This window comes from Anolis carolinensis, chromosome 1 (assembly GCF_035594765.1).
Source record: "Anolis carolinensis isolate JA03-04 chromosome 1, rAnoCar3.1.pri, whole genome shotgun sequence".
NCBI lineage: Eukaryota > Metazoa > Chordata > Lepidosauria > Squamata > Dactyloidae > Anolis > Anolis carolinensis.
The window spans coordinates 258,592,089-258,610,780 of record NC_085841.1 but is presented as its reverse complement, the minus strand read 5'-3'; the positions used below and the strand labels follow the sequence as shown (position 1 = coordinate 258,610,780).

Genomic DNA, 18,692 nt, shown 5'->3' with positions numbered 1-18,692 from the left:
GACAACAGTTCAATCAACCCTCTTTTGGGAATTATGTAGCCTAGGAATCACTACCAAAAAGGCACTTCCAAAAATACTTTCTCCCATGTCCACATCAAATGAGTCTATGAGGGTAGTGGGAATGAAAGAAAGCCCGCCTCCAAAGACCTTAAAATTCAGATATGCTCATATAAAGGGACACGGGCTATTGTTGTTGCTAGTGGTAGTGTTGTTGTTGTTGTTTATACCCTACTTTATCTCTCCTGCAGGAGACTCAAAGTGGCTATATAATCTGGACTTAAACCACACAAGATTTTAGAATGAAGATGGTAATGATAGCAATGATAATAATAATAATAATAATTTTCATAGAATCATAGAATCATAGAATAGTAGAGTTGGAAGAGACCTCATGGGCCATCCAGTCCAACCCCCTGCCAAGAAGCAGGAAATCGCATTCAAAGCACCCCCGACAGATGGCCATCCAGCCTCTGCTTAAAAGCCTCCAAGGAAGGAGCCTCCACCACAGTCTGGGGGAGAGAGTTCCACTGTCGAACAGCCCTCACAGTGAGGAAGTTCTTCCTGATGTTCAGGTGGAATCTCCTTTCCATTTTATTCTTATACCCCGCCCCATCTCCCCGAAGGGACTCGGGGCGGCTTACATGGGGCCAAGCCCGAACAGAACAATAAAAACAAGACAATAAAACCAATGAAACCAATAAAACCAATAATGATAATGATAATTATTTATATTTTGCTTTTTCTCTAGTTTGGCACTTAAGGTTGAAATAGGTTAAAAGGTTAAATTAGACACAGCTTTAAAATTCAGACAAACATTAAACATACAATTAAAATAACAATATAATTAAACGCAGATAAAAGCAAGACCATTAAAAAGTAAATAACAAATAAACAGGACAACAGGTTTTGAAAGTCCCACCTCACCTTTGAGCAATTACTTCTTAGTCCTTAGCAGCCTGCAAAATGATAGGAGAGAAGGTGCCAGTCACTCCAGGAATAGAATTCCAGAGTTTTGGGGAGGACAGAGAAAAGGCCTCATCTGTACCTATGAACCTGTGATATGGTGGGACAGAGAGAAGGACCTGCTCAGATATTCCCACTATAAAAGAAACTGTTGTTCCCTGCTCATAATAAATGCTAGTGCAGAACCAACAACCTTCTTCCTTACTGAGTTTTGTGACATCATCACTAGAATTTGATGAGAAGACAGCTGGAATTGAGGTACAAGAGAAATAAAGACAAAGAAGGGACGGATCTTACACATCTGATCAAGTTGCTTGAGGCTAGAGTGGAACAACCATAAAAAATACAGTAGCAAACTCACCAAGAAACTAACCACAAAGCATACCATACCCATGGTACATTTTAATGACATGGGCATCTGTTGAATAGCATGTTCAGCTACCCATATGTCACACAGAGTCATCATCTGACAAAGAAAAAACTTAATGAGCTTGAAAGGGAAACTAAGAAGAGGAAGAGCCAAACTAGCAGAGCAAGAGCATAACATGAAAGCTGTGTACTAAAATAACCATTTTAGTCCTCTCATTCTCAGAAAGGGAATTTACACACTGAAAAGAGATATTCTTCCTCCACCATGAACCCTACCTAAAATATTAAACAAATTGTCATATTCTATTTTTTCTCACATTATAAAGGATGCATCAGAAAGCAAGTATACAGAGCTGTTCCAGTTGGTTACATAGTTATATCCACAAATAGATAAAACCTGCGTAACATTTTGATCATGAGGAGGGCAAAACCCCAAACCTCTTGGTGAATTTGCTAATTGTTTAATCATGGCAGCTATGCCATATGGAACAAAGCACAAATACTATGTTTTGCTTTGTTTTTAAAGATTGCTGTATCATGTACGTCATCCTCCTTCACTTCTGACAAGCCATTTTTCTGGAGACTGCAAAATAAGCAAGATGAAAGAATCAGGATGATTAAAGAAAGATGGCAAGATACCGAGTTGAGAGGAAATGTGCTCCCCTGTTGTGATCTGAAGGGCTATAGCATTAGTATGACAACACACAATTTGTTGTCATTTCAGTAGTGAACTAGAATATGTGAACAACTACCTGGGATTTCTCCCAGCTTGACATCTTCCTTTGTGCTTGCTTAGTGGACTACACATTCAGAATCTGAAACTTTATGGCAGGCCTGCACAACTTGGCAATAATAAGGGATCAAAATTAAATAGACTAAACCTCTTTGGGCCACAGACAGGTTTTTAGTGTCTCATGCCGGGTTTCCGAGAGAGCGCCTTTCCCTCAGAACAAAAAGGATTCGCTTCCATTTCCCTCCTCCCCTCAGGGTGGTGGTGAGTTGAAGTCCTTTTCTAGGTTGCCTCTGTGGTCTGCTTCTCTTAAGGGAGGAAAAACTGCCAACTCTGTGCTGTTTGCTTTGCTAGGAAGACCTCACAACAACTTCACAATGAAGCTACGTTCCTTCTTCACAAGGGAGGGAAATGAAGAGCAGGGAGTTGGCTGTTTTTCCCATCAGAGGAGGAGGAGGTGACAGAGGCAACACAGAGGAAAAAGAGAAAGGAGGGGCACTGTAGCCAAATTTCTCCCTCACAAGGAAATGGTGTGGAGTTGGTGGTTTTGCTGCTGGATGAGGAGACAGCAGAGGCAAAGAGAAAGGAAGAGCAGCAGAAGCAAGAACAGAGGCCCTTCTTCTTTACCAATCCTTCCTCCTCTAAAATGACCAATCTAATGTTAACTTTTAACATAACCTGGAGCACAAGATTCCAATTTCCCTGAATAAAAGTCCGATACCCCTTAATACAGTAGAGTCTCACTTATCCAACATTCGCTTATCCAACGTTCTGGATTATCCAACGCATTTTTGTAGTCGATGTTTTCAATACATCGTGATATTTTGGTGCTAAATTCGTAAATACAGTAATTACTATGTAGAATTACTGCATACTGAACTACTTTTTCTGTCAAATTTGTTGTGTAACATGATGTTTTGGTGTTTAATTTGTAAAATCACAACCTAATTTGATGTTTAACAGGCTTCTCCTTAATCTCTCCTTATTATCCAACATATTCGCTTATCCAATGTTCTGCTGGCCCTTTTATGTTGGATAAGTGAGACTCTACTGTACTTCATCAATGCACCCCAATATTCCAACCTTAGTCCAACAACCTCCCCAGGCTGTGTTTCCAACTGAGACCAGCACTTCCAGCATCCTGACTAGATCTATTGGTGGTGCCCACTTTGACACAGGTTAGTTTTGTACCTTTGGTACATACAGAAAGGAAACTTGTAGAGTTAAAACACTTGGAGGAGGGAATGATGAGTTCTGATTGCTACTCTGCTCAGAGCCTCTGCAGGCCACATTGAAGCCTTGAGAGGGTTGTCAAGCCTGCTCTATGATATGACTGGTAAGACTTTGTGGAGCTTTAACAGTAGCTTCTAGTATGCATGGGAAGGCAATTTGTGGTTTAATCCTGATTTTAAGGAAACAATCTAAGGTGCTGAACCTCAGCTACCCAAATAGGTCCAGCACCTTGGAGAGCTCATTTTAAGACCCAGCAATAATTCTCTATACTCCTGACATGAAAAATACCAGCCAAGATTGTGGAGCTCTGTTGAAGCTCTCCACAGAGCAGTATCAATACCATCCTTTTCCTTTCAAAGTCATTTTAATGGTTATTTCTAGAGATAATTTGACAAGAATTTCCCTCAAATTTCTTATTTATATTAGGAGATTTTCCTCAAAAATGTAAGAGAAGCTAAATGAGAAACAATGAGAAATGCCAACAAATAATGCAGTTTTCCTCATCAGTGAGCTACTTAAAAAAAACCTACAGTATAATGATTGGGAGGATTAATTCCTTTTAAAAAGTAACCTTTCAAGCTCTGTGGCTATCCCATGCACAAAAAACATGGGGATTTTGGACAAAAAAAGGCACAATTGTTTTTACAAAGAATGCATGTGCATTTATGGGCAGAATAATTCAGCATGCAATTTCATTTGGTGAAAATAGTGCAAAAATCTTACTTCTGTGTTAAACCAATTCCTGCTATGACACCATACATATTTGGCCAGGAAACAAATATGGGGGAGTCACAGTTTTAGTTGCTTCAGTTTACAACATTGAAGATTGCTTGGAGTTTTGGATAGTAAGAAAATGTAACTGGGCTGGGTTTTCTTTTATCTGCCTATGTTGGAAGAAGGGTGGGGGAAGCAACTGCCATCTTGCCAATGCAAAGGATTACTATTACCTGCCTAAAAGGCATAGAATGAAGGGGAGCAGATAATTTAAATCTTCCTGTCTTTTTGAGGAAGGGGATTTCCTACTTGGAAGAGGTTGTGAAGGGGAGGAAAAAATTGAAATCTTGGAGTTTTGGTTTTGCTGGAAGCGGTTTCATATGCTTGCTTAGATGGGGTGAAGGGTAAGCAACTGGAGCTGTAGCATCACTGTGGGGGTGGAGCCCCTTGTGCCAGCAGGAATGATGACTTGAAGGTTGGGATGCTGACCTGAAGGTTGCCGGTTTGAATCCAACCTGGAGAGAGCGTGGATGAGCTCCCTCTATCAGCTCCAGCTCCATGCAGGGACATGAGAGAAGCCTCCCACAGGGATGGTAAAAACATGAAAACATCCAGGTGTCCCCTGGGCAATGTCTGTTGTAGCCCAGCTTGAGATTGGGCTCATTCAGCCAGTGATTGTCCCTGCACCAACCTTGCCAGAGGACTCTGGGTTTGGGCCTGAGATACAGCCAGTTTTGCCAGAAGACTCTGAGTTTGGTCCTGAGTTGAAGCCAGAGTCTGTCCTAGTGGATTCTGGGACCAGAGACAGAATGGTTGCAAGCAATACAATTCGGTAACCCTGACCTCATTGCATGAGATCCATAACTGAGTGAAGATTTGAACCTATATGCTTTGGGTCCAACCTATCTTTGAGACCGCATCTCCTTCTATGAACCGATGGATTTAAAGCAAGCCTTTGAGCTTACATGGGTTTTTAAGAATTAGTCCGAGGACTTTCTGTGGGCATCACATCAGCACTAGGCTTTTATCTGCAGCTATGGCTGCATTTTATGAATTTTAATGTTTTACATTGTAATTATGCATGTGTGTGTTGTAATTCTGTGGTTTTTATCATTTCATATTTATGTATTATCTACACTTTGCTGTATTTTGTTGGCCTCCCCGAGTCCCTTTGGAGAGATGGTGGTGAGGTAGAAATAAAATATGTGTGTATATATATATATATATATAGAGAGAGAGAGAGAGAGAGAGAGAGAGAGAGAGAGAGAGAGAGAGAGAGAGAGAGAGAGAGAGAGCACCTTATTCCAAAAGGCTAATAATTACATTATGCATGATAGGATAGAAAAACACAGCATCTATGTTGGCCAACCTTTCTCTTGTTCTGTCTATAACTAGAAAAGTTACAAAACTCTGTTGTTTGGGTCTGAATTTGATTGGGCACATTTTGAAATCATATGAAATAAATTTATTTTGAAATAAGTTTATCTAATTCTGCTTCTGATTTATGAGATTCATATTTACTGTTTTGTCAAGGGCATTATGATGTTTTATTTGGCTGTTGTGCTTCACCTGCTGGTTGTTAACTGCCTTAAGGGCCCTATTCCAGACAAAAGGCAGGATATAAATATTTTAATAAATGCACAAAAGAATGTATTTGGGCTGAGAGAAGGAACAATTATTCTGTTGGAACACTGTTAGAAATATAATATAATGGTGCCTCAGCTTGTGGAATCAGGTCATAGAATATGTTTTTCTGTTAAAAATAAATATGGAGCTGGGTAAGTGTGTCAGCAACTTACTTTTGAATGCAGAAGAGAAGCAGATTTTTTTATAATGACTACATGGCATATATTATACATACAAGCAGCATAATCAGTTTTAAAAAATACAGCCATTAAGAAATAGGGATAAAACAGTGTATAATTGAAGAAAGTTATGTGTGTGTGTGTGTGGGGGGGGGTGTTACTGCAGAAGTGAAAAACGTGGGAATAAAGACAAAATTGCTAAAGAATATAGGGAACTGGGTTTGTGCCTAAAAGCTATTACAGATGGCAAGGGATTGTAAAGTTACATCAATAAAAGCTAAACATTAAACAGAATAAGTAAGACAGTTGCATAGTGAAGAGCCATAAGACGTTGTCGGAATGGCACAAAGACTTAATGCATATTTTGGCCACAGTTTTTCATTTAAAGAATATTGACAATGGTCACAGCAAAAGGATAATTGCTGGGGGTTTTTTAAGGAATGTAAAGTTTGAAGACATGGAAGCTAATGAATCCAAGATGGAAGAAAAGCACCCAAAAGAACCTGCTGGAATCAGATGAGCAGATGAGATATCTATGGGAAGTCCACATATAGGACACACAGCCCAGTCCTTGGTACAGTGACTTTGAAGTCCAACTGAATTCAGTCAGACATACTTGGTGTGTGTATAGGGATGCAGTCTTAGAATGCAATTTTAACTGGCCAAGATAGTCAAGGACCAGTTCAATGCAATACAAAGTCAACTGAAGCTGTGTTGATTCCAAATCCTCTTCACCAATTCAAAATTACTAAGGGCTAACCTAATCCTGGGCGAATACTAGCTTGTTCCAGGACTGGAGGAGTGTAATTCAACTGCTCTCACACTATCCCTTCTTTGTTCCTGAGGATTTTTGGCTTTTTTTTTTTGGCTCTTCTGCTGACAGATCTTGGCCAACAGAGTAGTTCTGTTGGCAGGCTATGAGATCAACCAACACAAAAGGGTTATATTTAACAATTTGTTCATTTATTCTATTTATATCTTGCCTTTTTTTCAAGGACTGAAAGCAGATTATAATATACCATAAGTTAAATCAAAATAGAAAACATTAAAAAGTCATCCAATTAAAACTCTGCTTTTAGGACATTACTGGAAAAAACACATATTGCATGTTTTTAAAAAGCACATGTAGACATATTCTAGACACCCCCCCCCCCCCGTGACGCAGTGTGTTAAACCACTGAGCTGCTGAACTTGCTGACCGAAAGGTCGGCAGTTTGAATCCGGAGAGCAGGGTGAGCTCCCGCTGTTAGCCCCAACTTTCACCAACCTAGCAGTTCAAAAACATGCAAATGTGAGTTGATTAATAAGTACCACTCTGGCAAGAAGGTAACGGCACTCTATGTAGTCATGCCAGCCACATGATCTTGAAGGTGTCTACGGACAACGCTGGCTCTTCAGCTTAGAAATGGAGATAAGCTTCCACCCCCAGAGCCAGACACGACTAGACTTAATGTCAGGGGAAAACCTTGACCTTTTATACATATCCTTCTCCCTCAACCATCTATTCTGACTGTAAAAGAGCATGTCTTTTAGCAAAATGGACTTGTGCCAGAAACGGGAACACATGCGTTAATATTAATATTATGTTACATTAAATTATTGGAGGTTGGGAAAAAACTCAAACCTGAATCTAATGTATGTTTTCTCCAAATGCAACTTAGTGTAATTTTAAAGGCATTTTCATGGAAAGATATGGGAGTGGCATGCCAGTGTGCGGTAACTGCAGCAGATGAGTGGCAAGTAGTCTGGGCAGCAAAACAATAGGAGGAAGGCGCAAGAATTAAAAAGCCTGTGGCGGGCTCCTTCATGACACAGAGGCACATATGTTAAAGAAACTACAGAAAGAGACAGAAGGGGGGAGTGGATAGAAATATGTCAACACACATTCACATACACAGACTATGAAGACAGAGGTTTTCGAAAGAGTTACGAGTTGGGTCGATACAGGGAATGCTGTGGATGTAGCGTACCTGGATTTCAGTTAGGCCTTCGACAAAGTCCCTCACAACCTTCTAGCAAACAAACTAGTAAAATGTGGGCTAGACAAAACTACAGTTAGGTGGATCTGTAATTGGCTAAGCGAACGAACCCAAAGGGTGCTCACCAATGCGTCGTCTTCATCTTGGAAAGAAGTCACGAGTGGAGTGCCGCAGGGCTCCGTCCTGGGCCCGGTTCTGTTCAACATCTTTATTAATGACTTAGACGAAGGGTTAGAAGGCACGATCATCAAGTTTGCAGACGACACCAAACTGGGAGGGATAGCCAATACTCCAGAAGAAAGGAGCAGAATTCAAAACGATCTTGACAGACTAGAGAGATGGGCCGAAACTAACAAAATGAAGTTCAACAGGGACAAATGCAAGATACTTCACTTCGGCAGAAAAAATGGAATGCAAAGATACAGAATGGGGGACACCTGGCTTGACAGCAGTACATGTGAAAAAGACCTCGGAGTCCTTGTGGACAACAAGTTAAACATGAGCCAGCAATGTGATGTAGCTGCTAAGAAAGCCAACAGGATTCTGGCCTGCATCAATAGGGGAATAGCGTCTAGATCCAGGGAAGTCCTGCTCCCCCTCTATTCTGCCTTGGTCAGACCACACCTGGAATACTGTGTCCAATTCTGGGCACCACAGTTGAAGGGAGATGTTGACAAGCTGGAAAGCGTCCAGAGGAGGGCAACTAAAATGATCAAAGGTCTGGAGAACAAGCCCTATGAGGACAGGCTTAAAGAACTGGGCATGTTTAGCCTGCAGAAGAGAAGGCTGAGAGGAGACATGATAGCCATGTACAAATACGTGAAGGGAAGTCATAGGGAGGAGGGAGCAAGCTTATTTTCTGCTGCCCTGCAGACTAGGACACGGAACAATGGCTTCAAACTATAGGAAAGGAGATTCCACCTGAACATCAGGAAGAACTTCCTCACTGTGAGGGCTGTTCGGCAGTGGAACTCTCTCCCCCAGACTGTGGTGGAGGCTCCTTCTTTGGAGGCTTTTAAACAGAGGCTGGATGGCCATCTGTCGGGGGTGCTATGAATGCGATTTCCTGCTTCTTGGCAGGGGGTTGGACTGGATGGCCCATGAGGTCTCTTCCAACTCTACTATTCTATGATTCTAAGAGAGAACCATGGAAAAGGTGAGGAGAAGGAAAGTGGAGAAGAAAAGGGAAAGTCTGCCCACAGAACACCAAAGAACGGCGCTGGAAAGGAAACACATGGACAACAGAAGAATTAATGGAGAAGGTGAAGAATGAGGAAGAAGTGACAGGGCATGGTTCAAAATTAGAGTTAAAGTAACAAAAATCAGGATTAATTTCATATAATAATACACAGTTTCCAACATTTCTGTAGAAGTGTTTATACACTCCCAGAGAACATTATATTAATACTATAATACTGATATGTTTTCTACAGTTACAGATAGATGTGCCAAATTTGAAAGTAGTTAAAAGAAAAGTCTTTATTTGTTCCTCCTAAGGGACAAAACTGCTTTGACCATCATTAAATCTATAGGGAGATGTTATGAGAGTAAGATTTCATAACAGTATTAATTGTCCGATTAAGAGTCCCTTCTGCACACAAACTGAGATTAAAATACTATAATTCCACATAAAGTAAGCTAAACAGCATACTAGGGTTGGCAGAATTAAAATAAATGCCCCCTTTCAATGTAAGCATTGTCAAAATAAGTCCCCCCTCCCCCCCAATAAGGGTTTGTGGTGTAAATTTAACTTTGTGGACTTTCCCACTAACTTTACTTTCTGTTTGACTTAGCTAACACATATGTGACTCAGGGTTGCACTATTAATTAATTTTCATCTTGGAGATCAGATGTGTTCTTATGTAAACACGAGATTTTAACATGAAGAACATGGCCCAAGTGGGACAAATCCAAAAAGACTCATCAGCAAGAATGGTAACTGATGACAAGAAAAGAATTAAGCTAGCTGAAATGACTTCAAAACTGCTGATTTAATTTTAGACTATGATATATCCAATCTAGTATAAATATTAAAGGGAAGAATAATTAAATTTACTATAGAAACTGGCAAATTGGATCTAATGAAAGATATGATAACCAAAGGACGGGTGAGCTAGATTAATTTGTCAGCCCTTTTAGAGAAGAACTCAGTCCAGGGGAAAAGGCAGTTGATCTAATCATTTTACATATTAGCAATATATTTGGTACAAAGCCCTGTGGGAAATTATTATTTAAATAGGGAAATCTAAACATTATGCATATTGTTAAAGGGTGGGGTAAGGAACTAGTTAAATTTAAAAAAGAAACCATTTAGACTGCAAAGGAAATTCACAGGGTCCTCCCCACTGCCAGATATGAAGAAAGAAGAACTTCTCATGAGGAACCATATCATATCACTGAACATTTTGTGGCTTAAGGGCTGCCATGATCTGATCTTATTTATTTGATGTCATTTATTTAATTAATTGATACCATACCTTTCTCCCACACAAGATGCAAGATTCTACAGTTGATTGATACAGTTGTCATGTTTTTAAGCACATTTTGCAAATGCTTAAGCAGCTGCTACATCAACATTTGGATTGGAACCTCAGCATATTAATGGACATTTGCCAATTTTAATTAATAAGATAAATGTTAATGATTAGGGATAGCCTTTATTTTTCCATCTCACTCTCAATATCTTAGTTTAAAAGCTATTCTGCTTTCCCATTTCAAACTAATACAAGCATGGAACACAATAAAAATATTGTTCCTTCTTTTTAAAAAATATTCTTTTATTCAGGATTTCTCAAAAATATAATACTATACAGCAGAATTTTAGGACCCCTCAGTAGTGTAAAACTTTAGAGCAGAAGATGTGATGCAGCTTAGAGATGAAACATTCTTGTTCTCTGATGTCTGAGCTAGAAATGGGAGGAAAGAGCCATGATTAATCAGGTTGGTTGTGCCAGAAAAACAGTGTAGGATGAAAGACTGAATTTCTGGTAATTATGGGGGTTGGTTTCATGGGATTAAATGTCTACATTTGTTCTTAGAGCTTGGAAAATGAAGGGAAGTCAATTTTAGGGCTTCTTAAACTTTTCCACTTGCGATCCCTTTTGGCCCGAGAATTTTAACGTGACTCTGAGATATATAGGTATATAAAATAAATATAAAAATCAAACATTTATTGATAAGAAATCAGTATTTGCAAGGCTTCCAAAACAGGCTGATTTTTCTTTTTATGAAGTACAGCTGAAGCATCTTCTGCAGAGTCCCAGGTAAATACTGCACAATAATAATAATAATAATAATAATAATAATAATAATAATAATAATAATAAACATTTATATTCTGCCCTTCTCACCCCAAAGGAGACTCAGGGTGGAGCACAACATATATACGGTAAACACTCCATGCCAGGACATAAAATAATTATAAATATACACAAACATTAAAATCAGTTATATCTATTTTAAAATCAGCTATTTAAACCAACTCAGTACACTATGTTGGCTCCAGTCAACGGAGTAGGTTTCCTATTATTGCCTCATTGCACTGCCCCAAAGGCTTGGTCCCATAGCCAGGTCTTTACCATCTTTCTGAAGGACAGGAGGGAGGGGGATGATCTAATCTCGCTAGGGAGGGAGTTCCATAGCCAGGGAACAATCACTGAGAAGGCCCTGTCTCTCGTCCCCACCAAATGCACCTGTGACGATGGCGAGACCGAAAGCAGGGCCTCCTCAGAAGATCTTAGTCTTTGCGGAGGTTTGTAAAGGGAGAAATAGATTTGTGTAAAACAGCCAGTAGGTGGCATTCAGAAAACTTTTACTGTTGCCAAATATTTCAGGAGCCCAAGACTGAGCTAAGGGAACCCACACTTGGGATCGAGACCTACATTTTAAGAAGCAGTGTTCTAGTCCACCAGGCACACTTCTCTCCTACATGTTCCCAGCATTGTCTCCTTCCTTTTCCCTGTGGGACATGGAGTAATGATTAAAAGGAAGCAAATCCAATTTCACCCTGCCTTCTCCCTGGGGAAAAAATATTATTATATAATAATACCCCATTTTATCCCCCCCAAAGGAATCTCAAGGCAGCTCCAAACAGGACTCAAAGCGGCTTGTGTGCCCAAGGATCCAAAAGTATGGAAACAAAGTCTTTATTCTGAACTAATAAGAATTAAATCAGGTTATTATGTTATCGAAGACCCACAACCCCACCCCTAATAAAAATGAAACATGAATTGAACCCTGCGGTTTATATTTTTTCCAAGGATGGAGGACCTAACGAACTGGAAACAGCTTCCATCCCCACGGTCTCCTTGGGGCCTCCTCAGGACCAGCAGCAGCCTACCCAACATGGCCCCTGAAGTCCCCCACACAGACATGCATCCCCGGCCCAGCCGCTTGGCTCAGGTTGGTCTACTCCAGCTGGCCTCTGCAGCTCTGGTGGAGACCAGCCAGTGGATCCTCTTCCCCCCTCCCAGCCAAGGAGCCAGCCGGATGGCCACTAAGTTACCCAAGCACCTCCATTTCTCGAGCCCCTGCTACTTCGTATCCTCTCTTCTCTTGATACTATATATCTCTTCCTATTTTTCATTATTATTATTATTATTATTATTATTATTATTATTATTATTATTATTATTGCTATTTAATTCTTCCTCATCTGCAAACATTCGCATGAGCAGAGGAGATAAAAATATAAGAAAATGCTACAGATGACCCTTACAGCTGTGGCTCAGCCATGATGAGAACCCCACTCTTCACCCCTTTCCTCCCTCTCCAAAAGTGGTTCATACCAAGCACCACACAAAGTCTACTCTATATTGTCATCTATTCTTTATTATTTTATTATTATTAAACTCTATAAAATGAAGGCAAATGTGCATGAACCCTAGAACTATGAACTCCAGTAATTTCTCTCTTGAGCAATTCCAGACAACCTGGATGAAAGCCAGAGATGGGACATAATCCATAGACAAAGGACCTTCCTGTATCTCAGCAGGAGCCCATTGTGGCCCAGAAATTTCCCTTTGTGGATCCCAGGCATTTGTGAGACAAAGGTCTGTGATTCCAATCCCACCAACAAATATACCTCTTCTGGACTCTTCCTTTGTCCCATGGCATAAGGAAACACCTGGGACAAACAACTCCCATTGTGTTCTAGCAGAATTCTGCATCTACCTAATCCTGTCAGATTGCCTTTTGGACATTTCTTTGTTTGTCACATTTCAGTGCCACACACCCAAGGGGCTGGCATAACCCCCAGAGCTCCCTTCCTCGGACTGCCTCTACCAGCAAAATTGAAGCCTCGGGGCTTCCCTGCCCAGCTGGGAGGAGATTGGCAGCTACGTCACTGGCACCTCTGCCAATTAGGGTGAGTGCCAGCTTGGATTCACCTCCCAGTCAATCAGAGGCCAAGAAGGATACCAGCTGACTTCGCTGAGCTGACCAATCAGGGAAGAGGGAGGGAATTTTCGAAATGGGACAATGTCAGTGAATGGAAACATATGTGTATAAAAATGTCTGCTTATGAATACACTTGTATACTTGTACCCTTCAAGCCTCCATGATGTACAAGTGTCCCTTTTGTGCAAATTGAATAAAGCCTCTGTGGTTTGCCTTCATCCTGGTGAGATTCTCGGTTCCTCGGTTAGTAAGTTTGCCAGACATCCCTCGGGATTTAGAAAACTACAAATTTCGGCATCAATTATGGTATCACCTCTTATAGGCACTTAGTGTAAGATGTTGCAAAGGTACAGAAGCATATTCAATGTAAGACCCTCTTCAGGAATTCCTCAGACCTTTGTTGGGATTTTTTTTTTGTCGCTATGAATGATGGCCCCATCAAAAAGGCAGCAATTCTAGTGACACCAGCTCCTACGATGCGCCTCCCCCATTTTCCTCTCTTGACTCTGACAGAAGTGGTGTTTGATGAATGCTTACAGACAACTAGGTGGGGAGCATACCAAAATCCCTGATGCCCCTGAGTAAATTACTTTTGTTGTTTACATAGAAATAACATTGCATATATCCTCAGAAAACCAGGACACATGTGGCTGAGGAAGATCAAGTGTTGTCAAGATGGCAAAACTTATTAATGAGAAAAGATGCACAAGTAAAGAGAGGATGCCATAGTTTGTTTTTACATGAGTATATAGGTAAGGAAAAGATTTCAATACCTTCTTTTCTCCTTCTATGTTGAATGCAAACTGAATTAAAATTAACTGATTAATTAATTAACTGAGTCCAAGGATGGCCGTAGAATATTCTGGGATGCTGCTTCAGAATAAGATTGTGCAAGAATTTGGGGGCGTTAGGCCAATCCAGGAAAAACTGCCATGAAGTTGTGTGTCTACTTCTTATGTGGATATGTATGGTGAGGATTCTAGACACAATAAAATATCTTTTTAAAATCTTCAGTGGCTTTAAGACCCAGAGTTCTTACTTGGGAACCAAAGACGATTATTATGCATATTTTTCATTCTGCAAAATGGTAGTATTTTGAGAGTAATGTGCTACATGACAGAAGGGAAAAAGCATATGGCATTTAAAATGTAATTTACAACTACAATGATTATTCAGAAAATAATATTGCAATAAGCCCTGAGTTACTACTTCTACTAAGACTCGACGCATATGGCTGCCTGCTCAATTTATTTGATCACTCATTCTACCCAGAGTCTTTTGCTAATGTAGAATAAGTGTTCCTATTTTCAACATCTACAGTTGGAGGGCTTGTTCTCACCTTTCCTGGAGAGAACAGAAACTGCCATGATGCTTTTGGATGTGTTAATTCATTTAACTTGGCAAATTTACAATTGTTCATTACTTGGCACCATGACTGACCTAAAAAGCTAAACTGGTGGAATGAATAAGATGTAAATTTAAATAGTGGCTAGGTTGCAGTCTCTCCCCAGTCCTCATTTCTCTTACTTGTTTCTCCCTTATGTTGTTACATGTAATTCACAATGTTCAACAACAGTTCTGTCTCATCTTGCTTCCTTGCTGTTTTTATTCCCTCAGATTAGCTCAGCTTCATCTTACCAGCTCCAGTGTCTTCACTTGGCTTCACATATCCTTTACCATCACACTTCAGCCAGCTACTTCCACACAAGCTTTTTCTATTCCCACTTATCATACATGGTGCGGCTTCCTACTCTCCTTTCCTACCTGACTTGTTCATTGCTTGAACTTCTTCATTTCCTGTCCTATTACAGGTGTTAATTTATTTAGCACTCATAAAATTACAAGGTTATCATCATCCACTACTGCAGCTGTGAAGGGTCATTTTACATACATTCTAGCTATAATTTAATTGTCACAGATGGTAGTTTCTGCATTACATACTATTTAACTCTAATTTTTATATTAGCTCCCTTTTGCACTCACATTAATATATACCTGACAACTGAAGAGCACACCCTGCACATATGGAAAGAAGACCTCTAACTCATGAAAGGTTATGGCATAATTATAAGTGTTGGCTTTTAGTGTTATGCACCGTGGCACCTCCTCCCTCTCATTCTCCCTATTCCTTGCTATGACAGACTCAACCATCTATGGAGGCACATTTTCCACAATGTGGCTTGGTAGACTTGAAGGATCCAGTGCAGTGCAGTGCTTAGACTGCTGAACTAGACCTTGGGAAAAATTGGGAATCCACATTTTGGGGATGAGCCTGGGTCCACCTTTCTCAAACTGATCATCTAGATCTGGTTACAGGAAGCATAAACATAACTCCTTTGTTGAAACAGCTTCCCTTGTTGATGGTCTATACTTGGGCAGAATTCAAAGTGATGGTTATGACATATACAACTCAGATCCAGACTATCTATAGGACAATGATCTCAATCCAACATCCCTGACGTAACATAAATGTTGTGGAGACCATTAAGGGAACCCATTGTTCTTTTAGGTAACATAAACGTTCACATGTGGGTACACCATGGTAAGTATTTTCAGAAATGTTTAGTCCATCCCATCATATACACACAACAGAATAAATTTGTCAAAGCTGTAAGACTATCCAGTCTTAGGGTACATTTGCCAAGGGAAATGTAAGTTGATGTAGCAATAATGGAGATGAGTACCAACCCCCAGAGTCGAACACGACTAGACTTAATGTCAGGGGAAATCTTTACCTTTACTATAGCAATAATGAGACAATCTAATAATAGAAGACTCTCTCCTGAAGGTTGACTAGTGTTAGGAAGAATAGATGGAAGAGGATCCAATATGCACTCTGTCTTTCTAAGGTCATATTCTCTATCTATTTGGCTCCACCATCATTTTAGCAGGAAAGTCTTCCAGATGAGTCCATAAGGTATGTAGTTGATCACAAATCTTCTTACACAGGCAAGAGATTTTTCTCAGGGATGAACTGAATTAGGGGTGATTCTCCAGAAAAGGGAAGCTGAAAAGTGAATGGGGCAGAACAGTGGTTCTAGTGTTCACTCTAATTCATTGTAGCTGTTAGAATGGGAACTGAGATACAGTAGGCCATATCCATGGATTCTGCATCCATGGAGTCAACCATCAGCAGCTTGAAAATATCCCCGCTCCCACTGCAAGAATTCCAAAATGTGATTTTGGATTTTGCCATTTTATAAAAGGGACATCATTTTATTACATCATTGTGTATAATGTGAATTAAGCCCCCACAGATCTTGGTATTCATGGTGGATACTCCAGAGCTGACAGTACTTTGCTACTCCCTCCATTCACCATGTTTTTCTCATACCCACCCCACCATATCCCTCTACCTGAAAACCCTTTAGTAGTGCAGTGAGTAAAGGTCATGGGTCTTATGGATTTGCCTGAGATCTCAGGTGAAGCTTGGGCTGTGAGCCCTATACACTGGGGGTCTTGCCAAGATGAAAGAGGAGGGGATCCCAGGGAAGGTGACCCAGTAAGGCAAACATAAGGAAAGCACTTGTCATTTAAGGACATTTTGAGCTATAGGAAATTTAACAATATACAGTAGAGTTTCACTTATCCAACATAAATGGGCTGGCAGAACGTTGGATAAGCAAACAATGTTGGATAATAAGGAGGGGTTAAGGAAAAGCCTAATAAACATCAAATTGCATTATGATTTTACAAATTAGGCACCAAAACATCATGTCTTATAACAAATCAACAGAAAAAGCAGTTCAATACACTGTAATGTTATGTGTTTTTTAACTTATTGTGTATATTTTTATTGGTTTTTGTTTTTGTCCTGATGTTTTATATTTTATCATTGTTTGTATTTTTATTTTGCTGTAAGCCGCCCCGAGTCCCCTTCAGGGGAGATGGAGGCGGGATACAAATAAACTTATTATTATTATTATTATTATTATTATTATTATTATTATTATTATTAATTACTGTATTTACAAATTTAGCACCCAAACATCGCAATGTATTGAAAACATTGACTACAAAAACACTGGCTACTAGCAAATTGACTACAAATAAAGATAGAATTGCATAAAATAAATTTACAGTAACAATATTGTCGGAAGTTAAATCTGTAAAAAGTTCAGTCCTTGCTGCCTAGAAAAACAGCTGTGGATCTGGGCAGGAGGCAGACTGTGTTGGATAATCCAGAACATTGGGTAAGCGAAGGTTGGATAAGTGAGACTCTACTGTAATTATGTATTTTAGTGGTTTGTTGTCCTACATCCCTGTAGACCATTGAAACCCACTGGGTGGCCAGGGCAAGTCCCACACTCTTAGCCCCAGAAAATCCCACCATAGGGTGGTCATAGGTCTGGAACAACTTGAATGCACAAAACAACAACAACAACCTGTAGTTACCATTGTGAGTAATTAGTAGAATTATTTAGTTGGATCTCTAATGGTAGAATAATATAATTTTCTCCCCCCTCCCCCTTCATTACAGTTAGGATAGAGCGGCAGTCGGAACCCTATTGTGTTTCAGTGTTGTTGTATTATTTTTAGTTTTAGCTACATGGGATTTTTCTTTTTCTTTTATCTGCATTTTCCTATTTGGGTGCATATTACTTTGCAAATTCAATAGCATTAAAATAAATAAATTTGAAAAGGAAAGCCAAACAACTTTGTGAAAAGACAGAGCATGTCGAGAGACAGCGAGAAACAGGGGAGTGGTACAGAATAAGCAGAGTTGGTCTCTTCCCCCCCCCTTCCCTCCCCTCCATCTCTCTCACCAGCTGTGAGGTTGGCAAAAATTCCTTCATTCCCACAGAGAGCTCATGGGAATGTGCAAATAAAAAGAAATACCTGGATTGAGTTCTTTCCTCCCTGCCTGCCTGCCTCTCTTTCTCTTCCATCCTCTCTCTGCCATTCATGCTCTGGGCAACTTTGACGGCAAATCCCCCTGGCCTGTCAGAAAGGAAACTTTCTCTTTTGGTGACTCAAACAGCAGCTGTTTTTCATACTAGGAGCCCCCACCCCACACATATTTTTTTATAAAAGTCACCGATTGACGCAAATCCTTCTAGCCCCCCCCCCCTCCAAATATCTGAGAGACAGATTTAGAATCCTACTATTGACAGTGACAAGAAGGAAAACAGAGGCTCCCCTCTTCCACAGACGCAGGAGATGGGCTCCTGTCTCACTCCACTAAGCCCATGCTTGCTCCATCAGCAGAGGGAGGAAAATTCCCATCCCTTTCTGGGAGATGAGATTTACCCAGAGGAGAGAAATGGCACTCAGCTCAAGGAACAAGCTATGATTGATGATAGAGGAGGAACTGCCTGTAGCTGAAGGGTCAGGATGTGAGAAAAAGATGGCACAACACTACACTCTCTAAAGAATGTCCTGTAGGTCTTGGTCTCTTTTTTGGTGATGGGAAAGGGGTATTTCCAGAAAGACACCCTTGTAGAATTTGCTTGGTATAAAAACATGGGGAAATTTGAAGTGGCATTCATCAATTTAGGTCGA

At 40.2% G+C, this 18,692-nt stretch overlaps 1 long non-coding RNA gene across 4 annotated transcripts in view; it reads right to left on the bottom strand.

The window, feature by feature from the left end:
• Window positions 1-18,192, bottom strand: part of LOC107983188 (uncharacterized) — a 30,971-nt gene extending 12,779 nt beyond the window's left edge. The window contains exons 1-2 of one of the 4 annotated variants that reach the window (XR_010001878.1): window positions 18,030-18,192; window positions 925-956 (exon numbers count right to left, since the gene is read on the bottom strand). This is a non-coding gene — a long non-coding RNA (uncharacterized LOC107983188). Of the gene's footprint in view, window positions 1-924; window positions 6,847-18,029 lie in introns of those variants that run through there. The other 3 variants (XR_010001880.1, XR_010001877.1, XR_010001879.1) reach the window with 3 other exon arrangements.
• Between the last annotated feature and the right edge of the window lie 500 nt (window positions 18,193-18,692).